Source organism: Spermophilus citellus, assembly GCF_964194105.1.
Source record: "Spermophilus citellus genome assembly, chromosome: 3".
Lineage (NCBI taxonomy): Eukaryota > Metazoa > Chordata > Mammalia > Rodentia > Sciuridae > Spermophilus > Spermophilus citellus.
This window is the reverse complement of record NC_138184.1, coordinates 27,131,937-27,155,276: the sequence shown is the minus strand read 5'-3', so window position 1 is coordinate 27,155,276 and position 23,340 is coordinate 27,131,937. Positions and strand designations below refer to the sequence as shown.

The 23,340-nt window shown below is 39.7% G+C and overlaps 1 protein-coding gene across 4 annotated transcripts in view; it reads left to right on the top strand.

Moving 5' to 3' along the window:
• The window catches only part of STAC (SH3 and cysteine rich domain), a 150,137-nt gene that overhangs the window by 18,984 nt on the left and 107,813 nt on the right, over positions 1-23,340 (top strand). The window contains exon 1 of one of the 4 annotated variants that reach the window (XM_081286508.1): positions 18,827-18,856. The exons of the other annotated variants lie outside the window; for them this stretch is intronic. The gene's annotated coding sequence lies outside the window, so the exon portion shown is untranslated. Of the gene's footprint in view, positions 1-18,826; positions 18,857-23,340 lie in introns of those variants that run through there. 4 annotated transcript variants of the gene reach the window in all.

The following is a 23,340-nucleotide window of genomic DNA, read 5'->3' as shown; positions in this document are numbered from 1 at the left end:
AGAGAGAGAGAGAGAATTTTTTTTTTAATATTTATTTTTTAGTTCTCGGCGGACACAACATCTTTGTTGGTATGTGGTGCTGAGGATCGAACCCGGGCCGCACGCATGCCAGGCGAGTGCGCTACCACTTGAGCCACATCCCCAGCCCCTATATCAGTCTTATCTGTTGGCCCCAAAGATAAGCGGGTGAGGGATGCATAATCTCCCCAAAAGGTCAGGCTCTATTACTTGAGGACTGGGGCAGGAAAGCTTCCTAAGGGCAGTCACTATTAGTTTACTACTTTACCACTTTAGACCTGAGCATCACCTGCATCGCCCCCCCCGCCCCATAAGCACATTAGTCCTCTACTTTCTCTCATCCATTCCTCTGTGCTTCCCAAGCACTTGAGCATTAGCACCTCTGTTTTGCACGGGGCTGTTTTGAAACTCTGAAGGAAGAAAAATCTATGAACCAAGACAACAGAGAGCTGGGAGACTGGAAAAGGATCTAGGCAAGGCACTTCAGCATTGTCTGGAGGAGGTCCTACCTGCATTGCAATAGCTAAAACAATCCTTTCCCCCTTTGCATGCTCTAAAATTGGAAATTTTATTAAAATGTTTACTTTGAAAACAGGTTGATAGACACCTGATGTAAGAATGTAAGGGCTATTGGCCTTGGGAACAGTCTACTTACTGCCTAACATGTCACTGAGTCACAAAGCAGAAATGGAGTGGTAGGAATCTTTGGGGGACACCCCAAAGATGGTACTTAGGAAGATTTCACTTGACCAGTTTAAAGAGGTGCAATGGTCAGAGGACAGAGGACTCTGCTGCTTGTTCATGCTAGACATGATGAGTGATCTGGTCTGCTAATATGGCCCCCCTTTTATATAGAATAATTGAATTCATAAGAAGCGCATGACTGTGGGTACCCTACCCAGGGCTCTTGGAAAGATCTTAACTAAATTGACTCACATACATTCACAGGCTTTATAGGAAGGTTCTCCTGACTGACTCTGAAGTCATGCACAAACCAAACCCCAGACCTGGAGTCCCCCTACATTGTACCATTAGGGTTCTGGCTAACGTTTAACAGCTATACCTCAACCAGCCCTTTGCAAAACAGAGGTGCTAATGCTCAAGTGCTGGGAAGCTCAGGGGAGTGGATGAGAGAAAGGAGAGGACTAATGTGCTTATGGTGTGTGTGGGGGGGGCGGGGATGTAGGTGATGCTCAGGTCTAAAGCAGTGAAGTAGTAAAGTAATAGTGACTGTCCTTAGGAAGCTCTCCTGTTCCAGACCCAGTAGCAAACACTTTATTTTCATTGAATCATCTCCTGGAAGAGATGCAGTTTCCCAGAGTGACTCATGATAAGTAACTAGTACATTTCAAATTTAAGTTGTCTGACTTTTAAACCTAGGCCACCACGTTCCAGATTCAGATAGAGGGTAGATACATGAATTTACAGAGAAATAATGTGCAATAAGAATGTTAATGTGTAATAACTTCTCATCTACTGTCAAATGACTGTCTGTGAGGCATGTAACTACTTATGAATATTAATAAGTGGTTCTGAATCCTAATTCAACAAGTATATAATGTAAAAGGAACATTAAATATTATCACAGACAACTCCTTGATTTTAGGAAACCGAGCCCCAATTACACAACATATATTGTAACCCAGAGTCACGGTACAGACCATTTAGACATGTAAGTTGGTTAGGAAGCCTTATAATAACCTTCAAAATATGCCACACAAGGGGCTGGGGATGTGGCTCAAGCAGTAGCACTCTCGCCTGGCATCCGTGTGGCCCGGGTTCAAACCTCAGCACCACATACAAACAAAGATGTTGTGTCCACTGAAAACCAAAAAAATAAAAAATAAATAAATATTAAAAAATTCTCTCTCTCTCTCTCTCTCTCTCTCTCTCTCTCTCTCTCTCTCTCTCTTAAAAAAAATATGCCACACAACATTTTCGGACTACAAAAAATTGTGCATCAAAATTACCTGAAGGGATTATTAAAACACAGATTGAAGGGCCTGGTTTCCAGAGTTTCTGATCTGGTAGATCTTATGAGGGCCTGAGATTTTTGTAGTTCTTCAAAGTTCTGGTGATCATGCAGTCAGTATACAAACCACATTTGTGATCAACTTTTCATCTGTGACCAAAATATCTGACAAGAAAAACTTAGGGAGAGAAAAGTTTATTTTGAATTTAGGGTTTCAAAGGTCTCAGTCCACTTTGGCCAACTCCATTTCTCTGGGCTCTAGATGAGGCAGAATCTCGTGGCAAAAAGGTGTGGCAGGAGATAGCTGCTCAGCTCATGGCAGCCAGGAAGCAGAGAGAGACTGAGGCACACCCCTAGTGACCTACTTCCTCCACCCATACCCTACCTGTTTATAGTTGTCACCCATTCAAGTTGTTAATCCATAAAATGGATTAACCAACTGATTCGGTTACAACTTTTGCAATCTAATCATTTTACCCATTGTTATATTGTCTCATGAGCTTTTGAGGGATACCTCAGATTCAAACCAATACCATATTTTGAGAACCACTACCATGGAAGTAAATATCTACCCTGCATGCAAATACATGGTACTCATTCTATTACTTTATTGCTTTGGCCATAATTACACACAGGTGTTCTCTTGACCCAAACTGGTCTTCGGACATTCCTTTGATATGTAAGGGCTTTGGCTATAGCATCTGCCACCCACAGATGGACAGAATTCATTTAACTGGCCAGGTCCATGCTGAGTTGGCCTAGCCTCCCATGACCTATGCTTCCTTCCCCAGCTGTGGGTTTGATTAAAGAAGGCAAAAGAGTTCAACTTCATTGACTGAGAGTAACTCACTCAAACTCTAAGCAACATTTTATTTTGTGTTCATTTTGAAACTACTAGGTAGTTGAACCTCTAACTTTCTCTACATTTTGGAGTTCTATTGGCTTTAGAAACCAGTTATCCATCCTTTTTGGAAATAGAGGAACAGATGCCCAATGGAAGAAGACAAAAGGAACCTCCCAGCCATGCATTTCCTCGGCAGGGATCTCACATTCAAGGACACACTCTGGTCCATCTACAGCATGAGCCAGCCTTTTGCAGCATATTCCTAGAGGTTTTCTTAGGCTCATTCTTTTCAAAGTCATTAACATAAAGGCCACAAGTTGCTATCTTTCCAAAAACCTTGCAAAAAGCTACCTTTAAGGACCTGAATTTTTTTAAAAATATATATATATATAGTAATTGTGTCAAATTGCAGCTGTGGTTAGAAAAGCTTCAGGGAATCCCAGGAAGCCTGTGCCAGCTGCTTGAGGAGCTCAGGCAGGAATGATGTAGGGAGAACTGCAGCCAGGAATGGTCTTGGGATCCCGCAGGAGCTGCCTCAGACACCTGGGAACCCACTTCCTCCCTGTCTGCTCAGAAGACAGAAATATGAATTCTTCAGGGAAGTGGATAACAGCATGCAGAGCCAGATACATAATTTGCGGGATCCCATGAACAAGGAAATAAAAACTTCTTGTTCAAAATTTTTTTTTCATGTGTTTATTAATACATTGTAGTTATATATAATTTGGGTGTTCATTTTGACACAATCATACAAGCATGGAATATAATTTGCTCTCCTGTGGTCTCCAATCCTTCCCCTTTTCCTCCCCTGTTTCCCTGCCTCTACTCTACTGGTCTTCCTTCTATTTATTTCTAGCTTTTTTTAAAAAAATTAGCGCTTTATAAATATACCTAAAGGTGAAATTCACTGTGGTATATTCAAATATGTACATAGCATAATTTGGTCATTTTCATTCCACTGTTCCTCTTTATTCCCATCTGTTCAAACATTTCTAAGAATTTCAAGGCATGAGAGCAATAAGCATTAAACTAAATTCATCTGAGTGCAGGGCCCTGTGCAACAGCCCTGTGATATGATTCCCATTGCAGAGTTCACAGAGCAAGAGAAGGGGAAGGCAAGAGAGGATGGACATTTCATTGGACATGCTACACAAGGTGATTTAGGTCCATCATTTTATTTATAGACAAGCAAACTACTGAGGCAGAGCCTCAGGAAATTAAAGCCAGTTGCCCACAGTGTAGACTATATGGCTGATATGTGTCTATACTGAGATTTGTTTCTGACTCGGTCCCTGTTTCTTTGCATGTTTTTATAACTTTTCCACATCCACACTCATGAAGCAGTAACAATTTATGGGGAAAGCATTTTTTATCTGTTCTCTAATTGTATCCCCTACAAGGTCAAGGAAAGAGTCAACATTCCATAAAAAAAACAATGTTTTACAAATAAAAGAATTAGTAGATGATCCAATCCTGATAGAATAATAATTGCAATAAAAATAAAAGGTAAACATAGAACAATAGCAGGGGGAGAAAGAAAAAGGAAGGGGGGAAGAGGAAAAGAAGATAGGGCAGGAAGAAGTAAAGTTGGCATGCACTGTCCGATTACTACATTCCGCCTGACAAGCTTATTTTCTTTAATCCTCATAATCCTCCTAAGTAGGTCTTGTTTTTATACCAACTTTATAGATAGCAAGATGCTAATAGCAGTCACGAACCTGCCCACAACTAAAGCCTCAGAATTTCTTCCTAAAGAACCTATAACATTAGCCTACGTGTCACCCAGAAGAGATTCAGGGGCCAGATAGAGGAACAGAGCCCAAGATAATTACAGATTTCATAAGTCAATGCATCAAGAAAATAATAATAATAAATAGAACACAGCTCTACCCAAGAATGCCAGTGAGAATGAATGAAAGCATCCAAACCCCAGAGCATACCCCTCCACGCATTGGCATTTGTTGGGGGGTCTTCGTTCTGCCTGCTCCATCCCAACCACATACCACAAAGCAAAGTCTGCTTGTCTGCTTGGCTTTCTCAGCTCGAATGGATTCTACTCAGAGCCTTGTCTGCAAAGGAACCTGGCCTTGGATACTGATGTGATCCAGTCAGTTCTTTACCCTTAAATATGAACAAACAATTGAAGCCTGGACAAAAGGGGTTAATATACACACTCCAAGCAATCTAGAGAAATGAGAGATAGCACAAGGATCTATGACCAACCTCAAAGACGTTCTAGTTGGTTATCTTCACAGATTCAAGCATGTGACCATTTCAGAAGAGCTGGTTTCTATTTTTTTAACAAAAAGAGCAATCAATGACTATTATGAATTTTTAGAAAAATAAGCTTTCTATCTAATTTTCATGTGTCAATTAAAATAAATAAGTAAACCAACTAATAAATATTGTTATTAAAAAATAGTACAGTGTCTGAAAAATGGAATTTGGCAAATCTGAAGACTGAATCAATGAAGAGATCAATAAAGTGGGGAAGTCTCCCAAAAGATAATGAAAAGTTGAGGCAATTTATAAGAGAAGTCTAGAGATATTGAGATGACAGGTCAACCAGCCATCTCCACTAGGATAGAATGGCTAACATAGAGATGAAAAGATATTAATGAAAAGAAGAAGAAGAAAAAAATTAAGGAAAAAAATGTAAAGGCAAAAGAAAATAGAAAAATATTGGATTTATGTTTACATTATAGGGGCCTAATAAGTTCTGAGCAATAAAAAAATAAAAAGCAAAAATGTAAACATAACATATGAAAAATAAAAAAAAAGAAAATTGAAAGGATTGTGCATGCAGAATTTGCAGAATTTGTAAACTACAACATAAAGAAAAAAATCCCTAAATTTAAAAAAAAAAAAAAATTTCCAAAAACTATCAAATGACCTTCTCATAACAAGAAGGAGAAGGCATCAGACTGAGATTCAAAGTCAAGGGCACCAGGGTTTCAGATTCTGAAAAGAAAGTATATTCAGCCTGGAATCCAATATCAAGTCGTTTGGATGACTGAAAAGGACAGTCATCAATATGTCTTCCAAAAGAACATAGGTACAAATTAAACGCTGGAAAAAGCATTCAGTAGTCACCAGTATATTAAAAAATATGTCTCCTTGGTCTCAGAACTAAGGAGACTGAACCTATAAAAAAGAAAGGACTGCTCAGCATTTAAAAAAAAATGTATGCAATCCCCCACTTTGATTTAAAAAATAGGAGAAAATTACCTTGCTGCACGGGTGAAGAATCCATTAGAATTCCTGATTATCAAAAAGATTCCCAATAAACTAGGATTTATTTACTCATTGAAGGATGTTCACCAGAAAACTATAGCAACCACCTCATGTAGCAGTAAATCATGAGAAATGAGACAAAGAAGGACACTCTTGACTGTGTTGTCCAACATGATTCTGAAAGTTCCAGGATGGGAAAAGGAAGCAAGAGTGTACATTGCAAAGAGAGACAAAATTGTCATAATGAGCAGATGATATGAAAGCCTGTTTAAAATAAATTTAAAACTTTTATTAGTACTAAGACAATTCTGTAAGTTCAAAATGCAAAACAGAAACTCCATGAGTGTTCCTCACACCAACAATAACACCTGAGATCTTCAATAAGAAATATGTAGGCCCTAGAGAAAACACATGCAAACATTATGGAAATACAAATAAAAATATCTAAACAAATGGAAAGACATGACATTTTTAAATGAGAAGACTCAGAAATGCAAAGATGTTAATCTACTATGAATAAATGTGTGAACTCCAGTTGATTCCAATCATATACCAATGGGGCTTTTATTAAAAATTAGCAAGTTGATACCACCATCCTTCTGAGGGAATTAATGACAGGTTTCTGAAATCTACTTTAAAAGGTTATTGTGGTAAATAAATGAGATGACACATGTAAAGCCCGTGGCATAAGGCCCAGTCCATAGTAGCATCCCAAATATTAATTATATTAATCTCATTAAGTATACCTGAATATGAATATGTGTAGGATAGTGTTCATTGCAGCAGTGCAAAAATTAGGATAGCTTCAAATATTTATCAATATCACAGTGATTAAATGTAATACATTATATCCATAGCATAGGAATACATTACTAAAAAATTTTAGGTATATCCTTATAAGCTGACATGTAAAGCAAGTCACAGGATAAAATGTGTATAATCAATTATGTCAAGTATATAAGTGTAGGTATATAAATAGATCAACTGATCTCTAGATACATAAAAAAATTTAAATGAAGAAATGTAAGGAAATTTACAGAAATCACTCTTAAATTATATACACAAACTGGCACCAATTGTTGTTTGTGTGTTGAGTACAAAGATTGACAACATTCATTTATTTCCTTTATTCATTACAAATATATCAGTTATCTGAAATTTGTAAGATACACGTTACTTGTTTATTTTTAAAACTGTGAAATAAAAAAGAATATCAGCATTCCAAGCTGCTAATTGGCTTCAGAAGATCCTGGGGCCAGCAGAGGATCACAGAGGAGTCCCTTCCTTTCTTATATGTCCTGGTCCACAGTCCCAAACTCCAACACTCCTCCTTTGTGGGAGGCCATCCTCCCATGTGATTTGAGTTACCTCCCTGGCTGGGTGAGAGGCACTTAGACACAGCTGTGTCAGAGCTTTCCCCACCCTTCTCCAGGTCTGAGGGCTTGTCCATGCAGAGGCGTATCTGGCCACTGCCCCGAAGACCCAATCGTGGCCCCTGACCTTGGGATGCTGCCCTCCTTAATCTTCATTGGATGGGATTTTCTCCAGAATTTCTAGTTCCCTAATAAAAGTCCACTCCCTGGCGTGTTCTCTCTCTCTCTCTCTCTCTCTCTCTCTCTCTCTCTCTCTCTCTCTCTCTCTCTCTTTCTCTCTCTCGCCTCTTAGGTAAACCTAGGTGGCTGGAAGCTGGAGCTAGGAGACTCCCTCTTAACCCTTAACATGCTTCTACATTTAACTATGACTGGTCTGGTGAAGCCACTCTGTCACATGGGAGGCCACCAGTAGAGCAAGTTGTCAGGTTCCCAACTCTGATTGAGGTCCCATCAGACCCTCACTGGGAAAGCAACTTACCCCAAGTTATCAGCTTCACCTCAGTGTCAACCTTGTGTAACACCAAGAGCAAGACCCCAAGTCCCCAGACCTCTTCCAACTTCATCTCCATCCTCTTCCAGCTCCATCTTCTTATGGTAGCTTGGTACCCATCTTGCTGTGCCAGATTCCCTAGTCCCCCAGTCTTCCCTGTGTCCTCCCAAACCTTGAGGTCTGACAACCATGCGTCTTTCCATTCTGTGGTCTGCTAATTTCCTCTGCCTGGTGACTCACTGAGGCCAGAGACTCCCTATGGCCCTCTGTAGTGGAAGCTGCTACAGGTATGAACCTCCAACTTCATGGTCACAAGGTGAAGAAGACTCCCACTACCACAAGGGCTGCCTCAGGCTGTTACTCCATCCCCAGATGTAAAACTGCTTGCTCTTTGAAGGCTGGCACGATCTAGCCCTTGCCTTCATGTCAACCTCATATCCAGCCAATTCTCAATCACAGATCACACTCCAGCAACTGTGAACTACACACAGTCTCCTGAGCCCATCATGTGATCTCACTTCCATATCTCTGCCCTGGCTCTTTCCTTCTGAACAGAAGACTCTTCCCCACTGCTACTACTACTTCTCACCTCTACTGGCATGGTGCTTTAAAACACAGCTTTGTTTCAAAAGCCTTCTTCCTCAACCACCAGCCTTCCTGCCTGGCAGGCTGGGTGAATACCTGCTTAGGTCATCCCACCGAGTCTCCAGCAGAGGGAGAATAAGGCAGGTATTCTAGGCTGTTCACAACTTTTGCTGTGTGATTCTTCTCTGTGCCCCTTGTGTACAGATCCCTTCTTACCAGTATGTCAGACTATTTTTGTGTGTGTGTGTGTGTGTGTTTGTGCTTAGGGATTGAACTTGGGGCACTTAACCACTAAGCCACATCCCCAGCCCTTTTTATTTTTTATATTTTGAGACAGGGTCTTGCTAAGTTGCTTAGGCTAAGTCACTAAGTAAGTTGCCAAGGCTGGTCTTGAACTTGTAATCCTCCTGCCTCAGCCTCCCAAGTTGCTGGGATTACAAGTGTGTGCCACCATGCCTAGTGTAAATAAAGTTTTATTGCAACACAGCCATGTTCATTCATTTACTTATTGTCTATGGCCATTTTCATACTATAATACAGATTTGTGTAATTTTGACAGAGACCATATAGCTATCAAAGCTTAAAATAGTTCTTATCTGGCTTTTTTACACAAAAAGTTTACCAACCTCTGCTGTATTATCATATACATCATTTTATAACTGATACCTGGAAGTTGAATTTTGGATAAATGAGCAAAGAATTCATACGTGAATAAATAAGACATGAGGAGATGGATTTAGTTCTTGGCTCTGCCAATCAGAAGTTATGATCTTGGGCTGGGGATGTGGCTCAAGCGGTATTGCGCTCGCCTGGCATGCATGCAGCCTGGGTTCGATCCTCAGCACCACATACAAATAAAGGTGTGTCTGCCGAAAACTAAAAAATAAATATTAAGATTCTCTCTCTCTCTCTCTCTCTCTCTCTCTCTCTCTCTCTCTCTCTCTCTCTCTCAAAAAAAAAAAAAGAAGTTATGATCTTAAGCACATTGTTTAACCTCATTAGCTAAGCTCAGGTGCCTCATTAGTAAATGGGATTTATATTATTTCTTTTTCAGAGTAATAGTAATATTAATTGAGAAAGCACATATTGACTGCTAGCCCAGTACCTGGCACATACTATATGCTCACTCAAACTGGACCATTAAGTCTATTCAGTTATATAACATTTTAAGGCTGGAAAAGGTTGAATTATGTCCCACTAGATGTTAGTGGGCCTGTTTTACTTACAAAAAAAAAAAAATAATGAAAGCCCTAAGCACCTGCCAGAAATACCAGGCCTTACCTGCTGCATAAATGTAACAGATAGTTCTGATGATTCTCAGAGGTATCATGTTATATGTGTCTGGCCCAGATTCTAATTAATTGGAACAGACCACAAATGAGAAGTGTTACAATTTGGGGGTGATGACTAATCTGTCAGAGTTGTTTGGAATCCTTATTAGCAGGTGCAGCTATAATGCAGGCCAGCCCCAGGACGCCATCTTCACAGCAAGGTATCCAGGTTGGGCAGTCTCTGCATATTTGATGGAACCCAAATGCCTTTAAATGAGTCACCTTGTTACTCACACTGTAGTTAGTTTGGGTAACACTAGAAGCTTATAAAGCCCCAAAGTTCAGTGATTTAACACAAAGAAATCTATTTCTCACTCATCCAACAGTCCAAAATGGTTGTATTAGACTTTTGCCATGCAATATAATGCCACAAATTAATCCGCTGTAAACAACACATATTTATTATGTTATAGTTTCTATGAGCCAGGAATCTGGCCCTCAGCTTAGCATCTTACTAGGATGAAATCAAGATATCAACCAGAGTTTAAATCTCTCCATTTTTTTCTTTTTTGTATTTGTTCTTTTTAGATATACATGATAATAGGGTATATTTTGACATATTTTACAAACATGGAGTATTATTCTGATTGCTATCCCATTCTTGTGGTTGTGTATGATGTGGAGTTTCACTAATTGTGTATTCATATATGAGCATAGGAAAGTTATGTCCAATTCATTCTACTCTCTTTCCTGTTCCTATACCCCCTTCCCTTTATTCTCCTTTGCCAATGAACTTCTGTCCTTCCCCTCCCCCTTATTATGTGTTAATATTCTCATATCAGAGAGAACATTTGGCCTTTGGTTTGGGGAGGTAGGCTTATTTCACTTATCATAGTCTCCAGTTCCATCCATTTACCATCAAAAGACATAGTAATTCTTTTTTATTGCTGAGAAATATTCCATTGTGTATATAGAATACATTTCTTTATCTGTTCAACTGTTGAAGGGCACCTCTGGCTCCATAGCTTAGCTATTATGATTTGAGATGCTATAAATATGGATGTAGCTGCATCACTAGAGTATGCTGATTTTAAGTCATTTGGGTATATGCTGAGGAGTGGGATAACTGAATCAAATGGTGGTTCCATTCCAGGTTTTCTGAGGATTCTTCATACTGCTTTCCAGAGAGGTTGCACCAATCTACAGTCCCACTAGCAATGTATGAGTGTACCTTTTCCCTCACATCCTCACCAACATTTATTTTTACTTGTATTATTGATAATTGCCTTTGTGACTAGAATGAGTTGAAATCTCAGTGTAGTTTTAGTTTGCATTTCTCAAATTGCTGGAGATGTTGAACATTTTTTCATATATTTGTCGATTCAATGTGTATCTTCTTCTCTGACGTGCCTATTCAGTTCCTTTGCCCATTTATTGACTGGGTTATTTGGTATTTTGGTTTTTAGGCTTTTGAGTTATTTATATATTCTGGAGATTAATGCTTGGAGATACAGATGGCAAAAATTTTCTCCTATTCTCCTGTTCTCTTTCTTTACATTTTTGATTGTTTCCTTCACTGTGAAGAAGCTTTTCAGTTGATACTATCACATTTATTGCTTGTTCATTTTACTTCTTGTGCTTTAGGAGGCTTGTTATAGAAGTCAGTTCCTAAGTTGGTATGATGGAAAGTTGGGCCTGCATTTTCTTTTATAGGCATGGGGTCTCTGGTCTAATGCCTAGATCGTTGATCCACTTTGAGTTGAGCTTTGTATAAGGTGAGAGATAGAGGTTTAATTTCCTTCTGCTACATATCAATTTCCAGTTTTCCCAGCACCATTTTTGAAGAAGCTATCTTTTCTCCAATGTATGTTTATGGCACCTTTGTCTAGTATGAGATAACTGCATTTATGTGGGTTTGTCTCTGTGTCTTTTATTCTGTACCATTGGTCTACATGTTTATTTTGGTACCAATGCCATGCGGTTTTTGTTACTCTAGCTCTGTGATATAGTTTAACATCTGCTATTGTGATGCCTCCTGCTTCACTCTTCTTGTTAAGGATTGCTTTGGCTATTTTAAGTCTCTGATTTTTCCAAATGAATTTCTTGACTACCTTTTTATATTTCCATGAAGAACATCATTGGAATATTAATAGGAATTGCATTAAATCTATGTAGCACTTTTAGTAGTATGGCCATTTTGATGATATTAATTCTGCCTCCTCAAGAACATGGGAGATCTTTCTATCATCTAAGGTCTTCTTATTTTTTTTTTTGGTTGGATAATTTTATTTTATTTTATTTTATTTTATTTTCGTTTTTATATTTTTTATTTTTTTTATTGATTGTTCAAAACATTACAGAGCTCATGATATATCATCTTTCATACATTAGAATCAATTGGGTTTTGAACTCCCATTTTTACCCCAAATACAGATTGCAGAATCACATCTGTTACACACTCACATTATTACATAATGGCATACTAGTGATTGTTGTATTCTGCTACCTTTCCTATCCCCTACTATCCCCCCTCCCCTCCCTTCCCCTCCCATCTTCCCTCTCTACCTCCTCTGCTGTTGTTCAATTCTCTCCCCTTTTCCCCCTCCCCCTTGCCCCTCATAACCTCTTATAATTTTGTGTATCATTGAAGGTCTCCTACCATTTCCATATGCTTTCCCTTCTCTCTCCCTTTCTCTCCCCCCATTCGTCTTTGTTTACTGTTAGTCTTTTCCTCATGCTCTTCCTTCCTGTTCTGATCTTAGTTGCTCTCTTTATATCAAAGAAGACATTTGGCATTTGTTTTTTAGGGCTTGGCTAGCTTCACTTAGCATAATCTGCTCTAATGCCATCCATTTCCCTGCAAATTCTATGATTTTGTCATTTCTTAGTGCTGCATAATACTCCATTGTGTATAGATGCCACATTTTTTTATCCATTCATCTATTGAAGGGCATCTAGGTTGGTTCCACAGTCTAGCTATTGTGAATTGTGCCGCTATAATCATTTTTTTAGAGAGACTGAGAGAGGAGAGAGAGAGAGAGAGAGAGAGAGAGAGAGAGAGAGAGAGAGAGAATTTTTTTTTAAATATTTATTTTTTAGTTCTCGGCGGACACAACATCTTTGTTGGTATGTGGTGCTGAGGATCGAACCCGGGCTGCACGCATGCCAGGCGAGCGCGCTACCACTTGAGCCACATCCCCAGCCCCGCTATAATCATTGATGTGGCTGTATCCCTATAGTGTGCTCTTTTAAGGTCCTCAGGGAATAGTCCGAGAAGGGCGATAGCTGGGTCAAATGGTGGATCCATTCCCAGCTTTCCCAGGAATCTCCATACTGCTTTCCAAATTGGCCTCACCATTTTGCAGTCCCACCAGCAGTATATAAGTGTACCCTTTCCCCCACATCCCTGCCAACACTTACTGTTGTTTGACTTCATAATGGCTGCCAATCTTACTGGAGTGAGATGGTATCTTAGGGTGGTTTTGATTTTCATTTCTCTGATTGCTAGAGATGGTGAGCATTTTTTCATGTACTTGTTGATTGATTTTATGTCCACCTCTGAGAAGTGTCTGTTCAGGTCCTTGGCCCATTTGTTGATTGGGTTATTTGTTATCTTATTGTTTAATTTTTTGAGTTCTTTGTACATTCTGGATATTAGGGCTCTTTCTGAGGTGTGAGGGGTAAAAATTTGTTCCCAGGATGTAGGCTCTCTATTTACCTCTTTTACTGTTTCTCTTGCTGAGAAAAAACTTTTTAGTTTAAGTAAGTCCCATTTGTTTATTCTTGTTATTAACTCTTGGGCTATGGGCGTCCTATTCAGGAATTTGGAGCCCGACCCCACTATATGTAGATCGGAGCCAACTTTTTCTTCTATCAGACGCAGCGTCTCTGATTTGATATCTAGCTCCTTGATCCATTTTGAGTTAACTTTTGTGGATGGTGAGAGAAAAGGATTCAATTTCATTTTGTTGCATATGGATTTCCAATTTTCCTAGCACCATTTGTTGAAGATGCTATCCTTCCTCCATTGCATGTTTTTAGCCCCTTTATCAAATATAAGATAGTTATAACTTTGTGGATTAGTCTCTGTGTCCTCTATTCTGTACCATTGGTCCACCTGCCTGTTTTGGTACAAGTACCATGCTGTTTTTGTTACTACTGCTATACCTCCAGATTCACACTTCCTGCTTAGAATTGCTTTTGCTATTCTGGGTCTTTTGTTTTTCCATATGAATTTCATGATTGCTTTATCTATTTCTATAAGAAATGCCGTTGGGATTTTGATTGGCATCGCATTAAACCTATAGAGAACTTGGGTAATATCGCCATTTTGATGATGTTAGTTCTGCCTATCCATGAACAGGGTACATTTTTCCATCTTCTGAGATCTTCTTCTATCTCTCTCTTTAGGGTTCTGTAGTTTTCATTGTATAAATCTTTCACCTCTTTTGTTAGGTTGATTCCCAAGTATCTTATTTTCTTTGAGGATATTGTGAATGGAGTGGTTTTCCTTATTTCCATTTCAGAGGTTTTGTTGCTGATATACAGGAATGCCTTTGATTTATGCGTGTTGATTTTATAACCTGCCACTTTGCTGAATTCATTTATTAACTCTAGCAGCTTCTTTGTAGACCCTTTTGGGTCTGTTAAGTATATTATCATGTCATCCACAAATAGCGATAATTTAATTTCTTCTTTTCCTATTTGTATGCCTTTAATTTCTTTTGTCTGTCTAATTGCTCTGGCTAGTACTTCAAGAACTAAATTGAATAGAAGTTGTGATAGAGGGCATCCCTGTCTTGTTCCAGATTTTAGAGGGAATGCCTTCAGTTTTTCTCCGTTTAGGATGATGCTAGCCTGAGGTTTAGCATATATAGCTTTTACGATGTTGAGGTAAGTTCCTGTTATCCCTAGTTTTTCTAGTGTTTTGAACATAAAGGGATGATGTACTTTGTCAAATGCTTTTTTTGCATCTATCGAGATGATCATATGGTTCTTGTCTTTAAGTCTATTGATGTGGTGAATAGCATTTATTGATTTCCGTATATTGAACCAGCCTTGCATCCCAGGGATGAATCCTACTTGATCATGGTGCACAGTTTTTTGATATGTTTTTGTATTCGATTCGCCAGAATTTTATTGAGAATTTTTGCATCCAAGTTCATTAGAGATATTGGTCTGCAGTTTTCTTTCTTTGAAGTGTCTTTGTCTGGTTTTGGGATCAGAGTGATGTTGGCCTCATAGAATGAATTTGGAAGAGCTCCTTCTTTTTCTATTTCTTGAAATAGCTTGAAAAGTATTGGTATTAATTCTTCTTTGAAGGTTTTGTAGAACTCTGCTGTATACCCATCCGGTCCAGGGCTTTTCTTGGTTGGTAGTCTTTTGATGGCTTCTTCTATTTATTCCTTTGTTATTGGTCTGTTTAAATTGTGTGTGTCTTCCTGTCTCAATCTGGGCAGATCATATGTCTTAAGAAATTTATCGATATCTTCACTATCTTCTATTTTATTGGAATATAGGGTTTCAAAATACTTTCTAATTATCTTCTGTATTTCTGTAGTGTCTGTTGTGATATTGCCTTTTTCATCCCGTATGTTGGTAATTTGAGTTCTCTCTCTTCTTCTCTTCGTTAGCATGGCTAAGGGCCTGTCTATCTTGTTTATTTTTTAAAAGAACCAACTTTTAGTTTTATCAATTTTTTCAATGTTTTTTCTTCGTTTCAATTTCGTTGATTTCTGCTCTAATTTTAATTATTTCTTGTCTTCTACTACATTTGCTGTTGTTTTTCTCTTCCTTTTCTAGGCTTTTGAGGTGTAGTGTGAGTTCATTTATTTGTTGGTTTTTTCTTTTTTTGAGGAAAGAACTCCAAGAAATGAATTTCCCTCTTAAAACTGCTTTCATTGTGTCCCATAGATTCCGGTATGTTGTGTCTGTATTATCATTTGTCTCTAAGAATTTTTTCATCTCCTCCTTTATGTCTTCTGTAACCCATTGATCATTCAGTAACATATTGTTCATTTTCCATGTGATGTAGGATTTTTCCTTCCTTCTTTTATCATTGATTTCCAATTTCATTCCATTGTGATCAGATATCGTGCATGGTATTATCTCCACGCCTTTATACTTACTAAGAGTTGCCTTGTGGCATAATATATGGTCTATCTTTGAGTAGGATCCATGTGCTGCTGAGAAGAACATGTATCCACTTGATGATGGTTGATATATTCTATATATGTCGGTTAAGTCTAGGTTATTGATTGTGCTGTTGAGTTCTATAGTTTCTTTATTCAGTTTTTGTCTAGAGGATCTGTCTAATGGCGAGAGCGGTGTGTTGAAGTCACCCATAATTATTGTGTTGTGGTCTATTTGACTCTTGAACTTGAGGAGAGTTTGTTTTATGAATGTTGCAGCTCCATTGTTTGGTGCATACAAATTGATAATTGTTATGTCTTGTTGGTGGATGGTTCCTTTTAACAGTATATAGTTTCCTTCTTTATCCTTCTTGATTAACTTAGGTTTAAAGTTGATTTTATTCGATATGAGTATGGCCACTCCTGCTTGCTTCCGAGGGCCATGTGAGTGGTATGATTTTTCCCAACCTTTTACCTTCAGCCTGTGTATGTCTTTTCCTATCATACGAGTCTCTTGAAGGCAGCATATTGTTGGATTTGTTTTTTTGATCCAGGTTACTAGCCTATGTCTCTTGATTGGTGAGTTTAGGCCATTAACATTTAAGGTTACAATTGAGATATGATTTGTACTTCCAGTCATGCTTCTTTATTTATTTATTTTAGTTTGGCTGGTTTTACTTTTTGGTTATTTTCCTCCCCTTTTACTGAGATACCTCCTGCTGTTAGTTTTGGGCACTATTTTTCAATTCCTCTTCTTGTAGTATTTTGCTCAAAATGCTTTGCAGTGCTGGTTTTCTTGCTGCGAATTCTTTTAGCTTTTGTTTATCGTGAAAGATTTTAATTTCATTGTCAAATCTGAAGCTTAATTTTGCTGGATACAGTATTCTTGGTTGGAATCCATTATTTTTTAGCGTTTGAAATACATTGTTCCAGGATCTTCTCGCTTTCAAAGTCTGTGATGAGAAATCAGTCGTTAACCTACTTGGTTTACCCCTGAATGTAATCTGCCTCCTTTCTCTCGTAGCTTTTAATATTCTCTCCTTGTTCTGTACGTTGGCCATCTTCATAATTATATGTCTTGGAGTTGGTCTATTATGGTTTTGAATGTTTGGGGTCCTGTAGGCTTCCAGGATTTGGCAATCCATTTCATCTTTCATCTCTGGGAAGTTTTCTAGAATTATTTCATTTAATATCCTGTCCATTCCTTTGGTTTGATTCTATGTGCCTTCTTCTATCCCGATGACCCTCAAATTTGGTTTTTTTATGACATCCCATATCTCTTGAATAGATTGCTCATGGGATTTAAGCATCTTTTCTGTGTTGACTATATTCTTTTCAAGTTGATAAACCTTGTCTTCATTATCTGATGTTCTGACTTCTACTTGATCAAGTCTGTTTGTAATATTCTCGTTTGAGTTTTTAATTTGGTTTATATTTTCCTGCAATTCTAGGATTATTGTTTGATTTTTTTTAAGATCTCTATCTCCTGGTAGAGCTCATTCTTTGCCATTTGAATTTATTTGTTTAATTCATTTTCAAAATATACTTTTATTGCTTGGACTTGCTGTCTCATGTCTTCTCTAATATTCCTTCCCATTCGAGTTAGGTATGCCTTGAGTTCTTTCCCTATCCCTGCTTCTGATGTTTCTATGTCCTCCTGTAGAATTAAGTTGTCCTGCATTGTTTGTACTCCTTTTTTCCCTTGTTTTCTCATGTTGTCCACGTTACTTTCCAGCTCTATTTAATTGCCGTGTTTCTGCTCTCTTCTATAGATTTGTTTTGGTTCTGTATTACTCTGTTGTTTCTTCTTTGTGTTGTTAAACTGTGCCTGCTAACGTGGATTCTGCTGGGAAGGAATTCCGATGGCCGAGCTCCAGTGACATCACTACTCTGCTATGACGGGCCCCAGGCTCCTTGCTGGGGTGTCCTACTGGGGCTGTGTGACTGGACTGTCTCTGTTTGGTTTCAGCTCCCGGTCGAGGCAGGCGGGCAGTCTCCAGCCACCCAGTATCTCAGGCAGCGGGCGGGTGATTGTTCGCCGGCGGCGGGGGGGGGGTGGGCTCCAGCCGCCCAGTCGCGCGGGCAGCGGGCCGGCTGTTGCTGGTGGGCGGGCGATCTCTAGGCACCTAGTCCTGCGGTCAGTAGCTGGCGGGCGGGCGTTCTCCTACCGCCCAGTTATGCGGGCAGTGGGTGAACTGTCGCCGGCGGGCCTGCGGTTTCCAGCCACCCAGTCACGAGGGCCTGGCCTCTAGTCCCCTGGTTTCCCCTGCTAGTCTTGGTTTCTCCTGCTAGACCAGATTTCCCCTGAGTGATGGCTCTCGGCAGTTCAAACTGTACTCTGGGCCTGCCGTTTGTTGGGTGTGGAGGGTGTCTATTGGGGACCCCGGCACTCTATTGTTTTGTTTCCGTTGTGGGGGATAGAACTGTACCGCTTCCTTCCCCCTCTGAAATCCCGTACTCAGCCTGGGGATCAGTGCGGGCTCATCCAGCAGGATTCCACAGAATTGCAGCCACTTTTCTCCCTGCTTGCTAATTAATTACTTCTCTGCGGCACCCCGCCTCCTATAGCCGTGGGGAAGGCCGGGCTAATCAGTCAGCCCGGATCCCCGGGGTCGCACAATTGGGTATTGGGATCCCTGGCACTCTATCGTTTTGATTTTTTCTGCTTGCCCCTCCCCCAGCGCTGGCTAGACAGGTTTCGTTTTGGCTGCTGATGGGAGGGGGAGTTGAAGGTCAGGTGTCTCTAGTTTTCCCTAGTCTTTATGCAGGCTCACTCTGATACTCCCTCCCCCGGAAAGCCTAGGAGAGATTTTATGCGAATTCCCCGATGTATGGGGGATGGGCTGAGTGACACAGACCTGTTTTATTGTTGCAGTCTGTCGGAGAGTGGCGGTGGATACTTCAGCTCTCCAAGATGGTGGCCGCTGATTCATCTAAGGTCTTCTTCAATGCCTTTCTTTAGTGTTCCGTAGTTTCTACTGTAGAGGTTTTTCACCTCTTTTGTTAGATTGGTTCTGGAGTGTTATCTTATCTGAGGCTTGGCATCCTCTTTCAAGCTCACTGGTTGTTGGAAGAATTCATTCCCTCGAATCTGTATTACTGAGGTCCCCATTTCCATGCTACTGAGACTCAGGATGCTCCCAGTATCTAGAAGCCACATCAGGTACTTGCCACATGGCCCATCCTGCTTCCACTACATGCAAGTTTACTGCTCCCAGGCCAACAGGACAATCCTTACCCCATCAGTGAGAATGGAATCTTACATTATGTAAGGTACTAATCATCAGATTGACTACTCAGTTTCCTTTCTCATACAGTGTAATGTAAGTGGTAGAGTCACATGTCCAACATATTCACAGGTCCTGCCCATACTCTGGAGGAAGGGATCAAGTCCCTCTTCCCTTATGTCCTTGTTATCTTCCCCTCCTCCGTTTTTCTCCTCCATCCCCCATCCTTCTGTTACCTTTAGTCTAGTCATTGTCATTCTCCACCAGGGGTCCCTGTATGCTAAGAAGACCCTATAGTTTGTCTACCCCATAATCATTTACTCCTCTTTCTCTTTCTAATAATAAAATGCTATTATTGCTCTGGTATACATTCTTTCCTGTACAACCACATTCTCAGCCCAAGCATTAAAAAGGCAAATCCTGATTGGTCTCAGCCAATCTTGGTGGTTTCATTCTCTTTGCCAGTGGTTGGTTTGGGAACAACATTTGTTACACTTCTGGCTAATAAGACCGAGAAAATTCAAATGGTGAGTTTCGGGAAAGGTTTTACAGAATAAGAACAGATACAATGGAAGGTTCTGTCACCGTTCTGCTGCTGAATATTTACTTGCATACAGCCATTTTTTGTTTGTTTACCATGAATTAAACCAGCCAGCTAGGTTAAAGAAGAAAAAGTAAAGAACCTGAGTTCCTAGTGAATTAACCATCCCTAGAGTTTTGCTGCATTAGAACAAGACTCTTATATGAGACAATAGTCTCATTGCTTGAGCCAGGTTGAATCTGGGTTTCCTAATACTTGCAATTATTAGGTACCTAAATGATTGTATGTATGTGTATATCAATCTTTCATTGTGACTGCCACTGCAGTCCACAATGAAACTATCAAAATATGGTGGTTCCTTTCAAATACTATAGTTGAAGGCAACAGTTGTTGGGATGATGATGATAATGATGAAAACAACACAGAGAGGAGCTATCTCTGGCCAAGGAATAATATCAAGGTCTTATACATGAAACTTGCTAAATCCATTGCCCCTGATTTTACTTAAGAGCATCTAGAAATACAAAAGTAGGTTTCTTAAGTTTTTGGAGTCTCCCAAAGATATGGTCCAGTTTGAATATTCAGAATTCAGTGCCTAATGACAGACTTTAGATAGGCTCTTCATGATTTGGTATTCGGATCTTGATTGAAAGCCCCTTCTCAATCCAAATCAGTGGAGCAGAGTACTCTGAATAAGAATTTCGTTGAGTGATGCATATCAATGTTATAAGGAGGTAAACAGAACTTATGCTTAGTCACCATTAGCACCGGGCCAACAATGTTGAGGTTACCAGTATAAAAGGCATCCTCAGTGTCGTTGTGTGTTTTTGTTTTGTTTTGTTTTGTTTCCATAAACATGCATCCCAGCAGTAGCGATGATATGAACTGAATGATCCTTGACCCAGAAAGCCAAGTGGTCTTTGGGGGAATCATGTCCATCAAAAGTTTAATTGGTTTGTAGAGGTAAGAACAATTCATCTAATTCTAGACAGTGACTATGACTTTAAAGTTATTTTTTACCCATTAAATCTATCCATGTTCCTCTTGGGCAAGGAACAGAGAAGGCAGGTCATGCATTAAATTACCCAGGGAAAATACTCCAAATAAATGGCTCCACAAAGCCGAATAGAAAGCACAGTCGACTAGCAGTGTCTGAAGAAATCTGTCAGTCTTACATTTCTATTTTATATAAGTCCAATAAACAGATGAAGTAAAACTAGGCCATTTTGCAAACCTTGAGAGGAGATTTGTTCATGTTCATTGAGTCATACTGCTTGTGATAGCTTAGCAGTAAGTCTCTAAAAGAAAGAATTTTTTTTCTTTCCTTTGAAAGGTGTATGGAAATGAGAATTGAAGCTGGAGATCATCTCGGGTGGTCTATTTTTAGAGAAAGTGATTTTCTGAGGATATTTGTCACTCATTCAAGAGAACAGCCAGCCATGAGCCATGGCAGGCATCAGTAGTAACAGCCAGCTCTTGGAAGAAAGAGAAAATAATCCTTCCATTCTTGAAAAGCATTAAAAAGGAATATTATCAAGGGCAAAGGCAGGAGATAGGCAATGAGGAAATGGGAAAATTTAAGGCAATTTTTGCATATATGTGTGCATGTACTATATATGCAGATTTATCAATGTCTGCTCAGAAGCTTGCAGGGCATGGGTATAAAGACATGTGCTCAGTGGGTTATATATCTGTATTGACACTTCTGTGAATGAAAGGAAAAATAGCTAACTCATACTGTGTTCTAGACTCTGTGCTAAGAGCTTTATGGGGATTATCTCTTTGAATTACCTCAACAACCTACATTTTCCATTCACAAAGAGATTAATAGCTATTAGGAATTAGAATGAAGATTCAGACCCAGACAGCTGGATATCTGGGGCAATTGGTTCCCCAGAGTTCTTTGCCCCTATTACGTTGCTATGCTGCATGGAGACACAATCTATATGTGTGTTTGTGTATTTTGGGTTTGTGGTGGAGAAAATTTTAAAGGAGATCGGTTCTCTGTATTGTCTGTGTTACATCAGGACATTTTACTCAGGTTGAGAGAATTAACCAAACACACATACACCCATCCTCTTGATAACACACTGATATGTTCGACAGCAAATTGGAATTGAAAAGCATGTGTGTTTGTCCTTCTGGACAGATCTTCATCTTCAAATATGCCTCTTCACCCACATTGTTCACTCTGATGCTTTGCCATCTGGCCTCGGGCTCATAAAAACAGTTTAGTGTGATGCTTGGGATTATAAATTTAGAAAATTTGAACTCTCTTTACAACACATCGTCGTATGAATGTCTAATAGTCATCTCAAAATTAACCCAGGATAAACAATCACCTAACACCCATCCCCTCCCCACGTCCGATGGGCTTCTTCACACTTCCTGGTTGCCTTTCGAATGGCCAAAAACAATTCAAAACCCTGGTCTTGTCTTTGCTTACTCTCTTTCCCTCAATCTTCCCTGCATCACTAGAGGTTCTATGGACTCTGACTTCCAAATAGGTCAGGCACACATCACTGCTCACCATTTCCACTGCCATGGTGCTGGATCAAGCCATTGTCTGTGTATGGAAACACTGATCCTTTCTCCACACGTGAATTAGAACAGGATCTTAGTATCCAGATCACTCAAGGTTGAGTGGTGACTTTCTATCACACTGAGAATAAACCCAAAGGACTTACCAAGGCCTCTGAGGTCTGATAGGCTCTAGACTCTAATTATCACCTTATCGTTTGCTTCTTCCTCTCCTTCTCAGTCTACTCCAGTCATTAATGCTTAAGCTCCTTGATGCCCCTCAAACACACAGAGCATATTTCTACCTTAGGTTAGGAGAATGACCAGGATCAAGGAGTGCTGGTGGGAGATGCTCCCAAGTGTTTTGTAAAACAAGTACAGGAAGTGAGACCATAGCCACTAAGCCCAGGGGAAAGTGTTCCTCAAGAATGAGGTCTTCAAGGGACAGTAATGTGAGATCCCAAATCGCCATTAAACTGAGGGATGTGGGCACTGAAGGCAGCACACACACGCTGTGGTGAGGCCACCTTGGCAGGTCACAAACAAAGGTTTTGGAGTTTAGAGAGACCTGGATTTGATTCCTGATTCCATTCCTGACTCTACCACTTACTCTCAGTAAGTCATTTAGCCTCTCAGAACCCCAATCTACTCAATATTTTAAAGTTTGCATTGATTACCTTCTCACAAGGATATTTTGAGTTTATAAATTATCTACATTTACCCATGGAAGTATAACACACATATACTAAACCAGTTAAATATATCAGCTGTACAAATGATAGATAATTTAGGCTAAAGAGTAACAAAATGGTCCCAACTTATACTAATTAAAGCAAGTATGGGTTTGTTTTTCCTCACAGCAAGAAGTCTGGAGGTAGGAAATTGCTGGTTTAGCTCAGCTACTCAGTGAAGCCATCAAAATGTTCCTTTCCTCTGCCACCATGGGTGGTTGGCTTATGTCCTCTTGCCTATTGTCTTGTTATGGACTGTTGTAGCTTTGGACATTATGCCTGTGTTCAAGACAAGAAGGAAAGAGAGAAAGGGAGGAACAACTAAGCCTTCTCTCCTATCAGGAAGCAAAATTCTCTGGAGAAATATCTACCTTGGGTTTACACAGTTCATTGGCCTCAACTG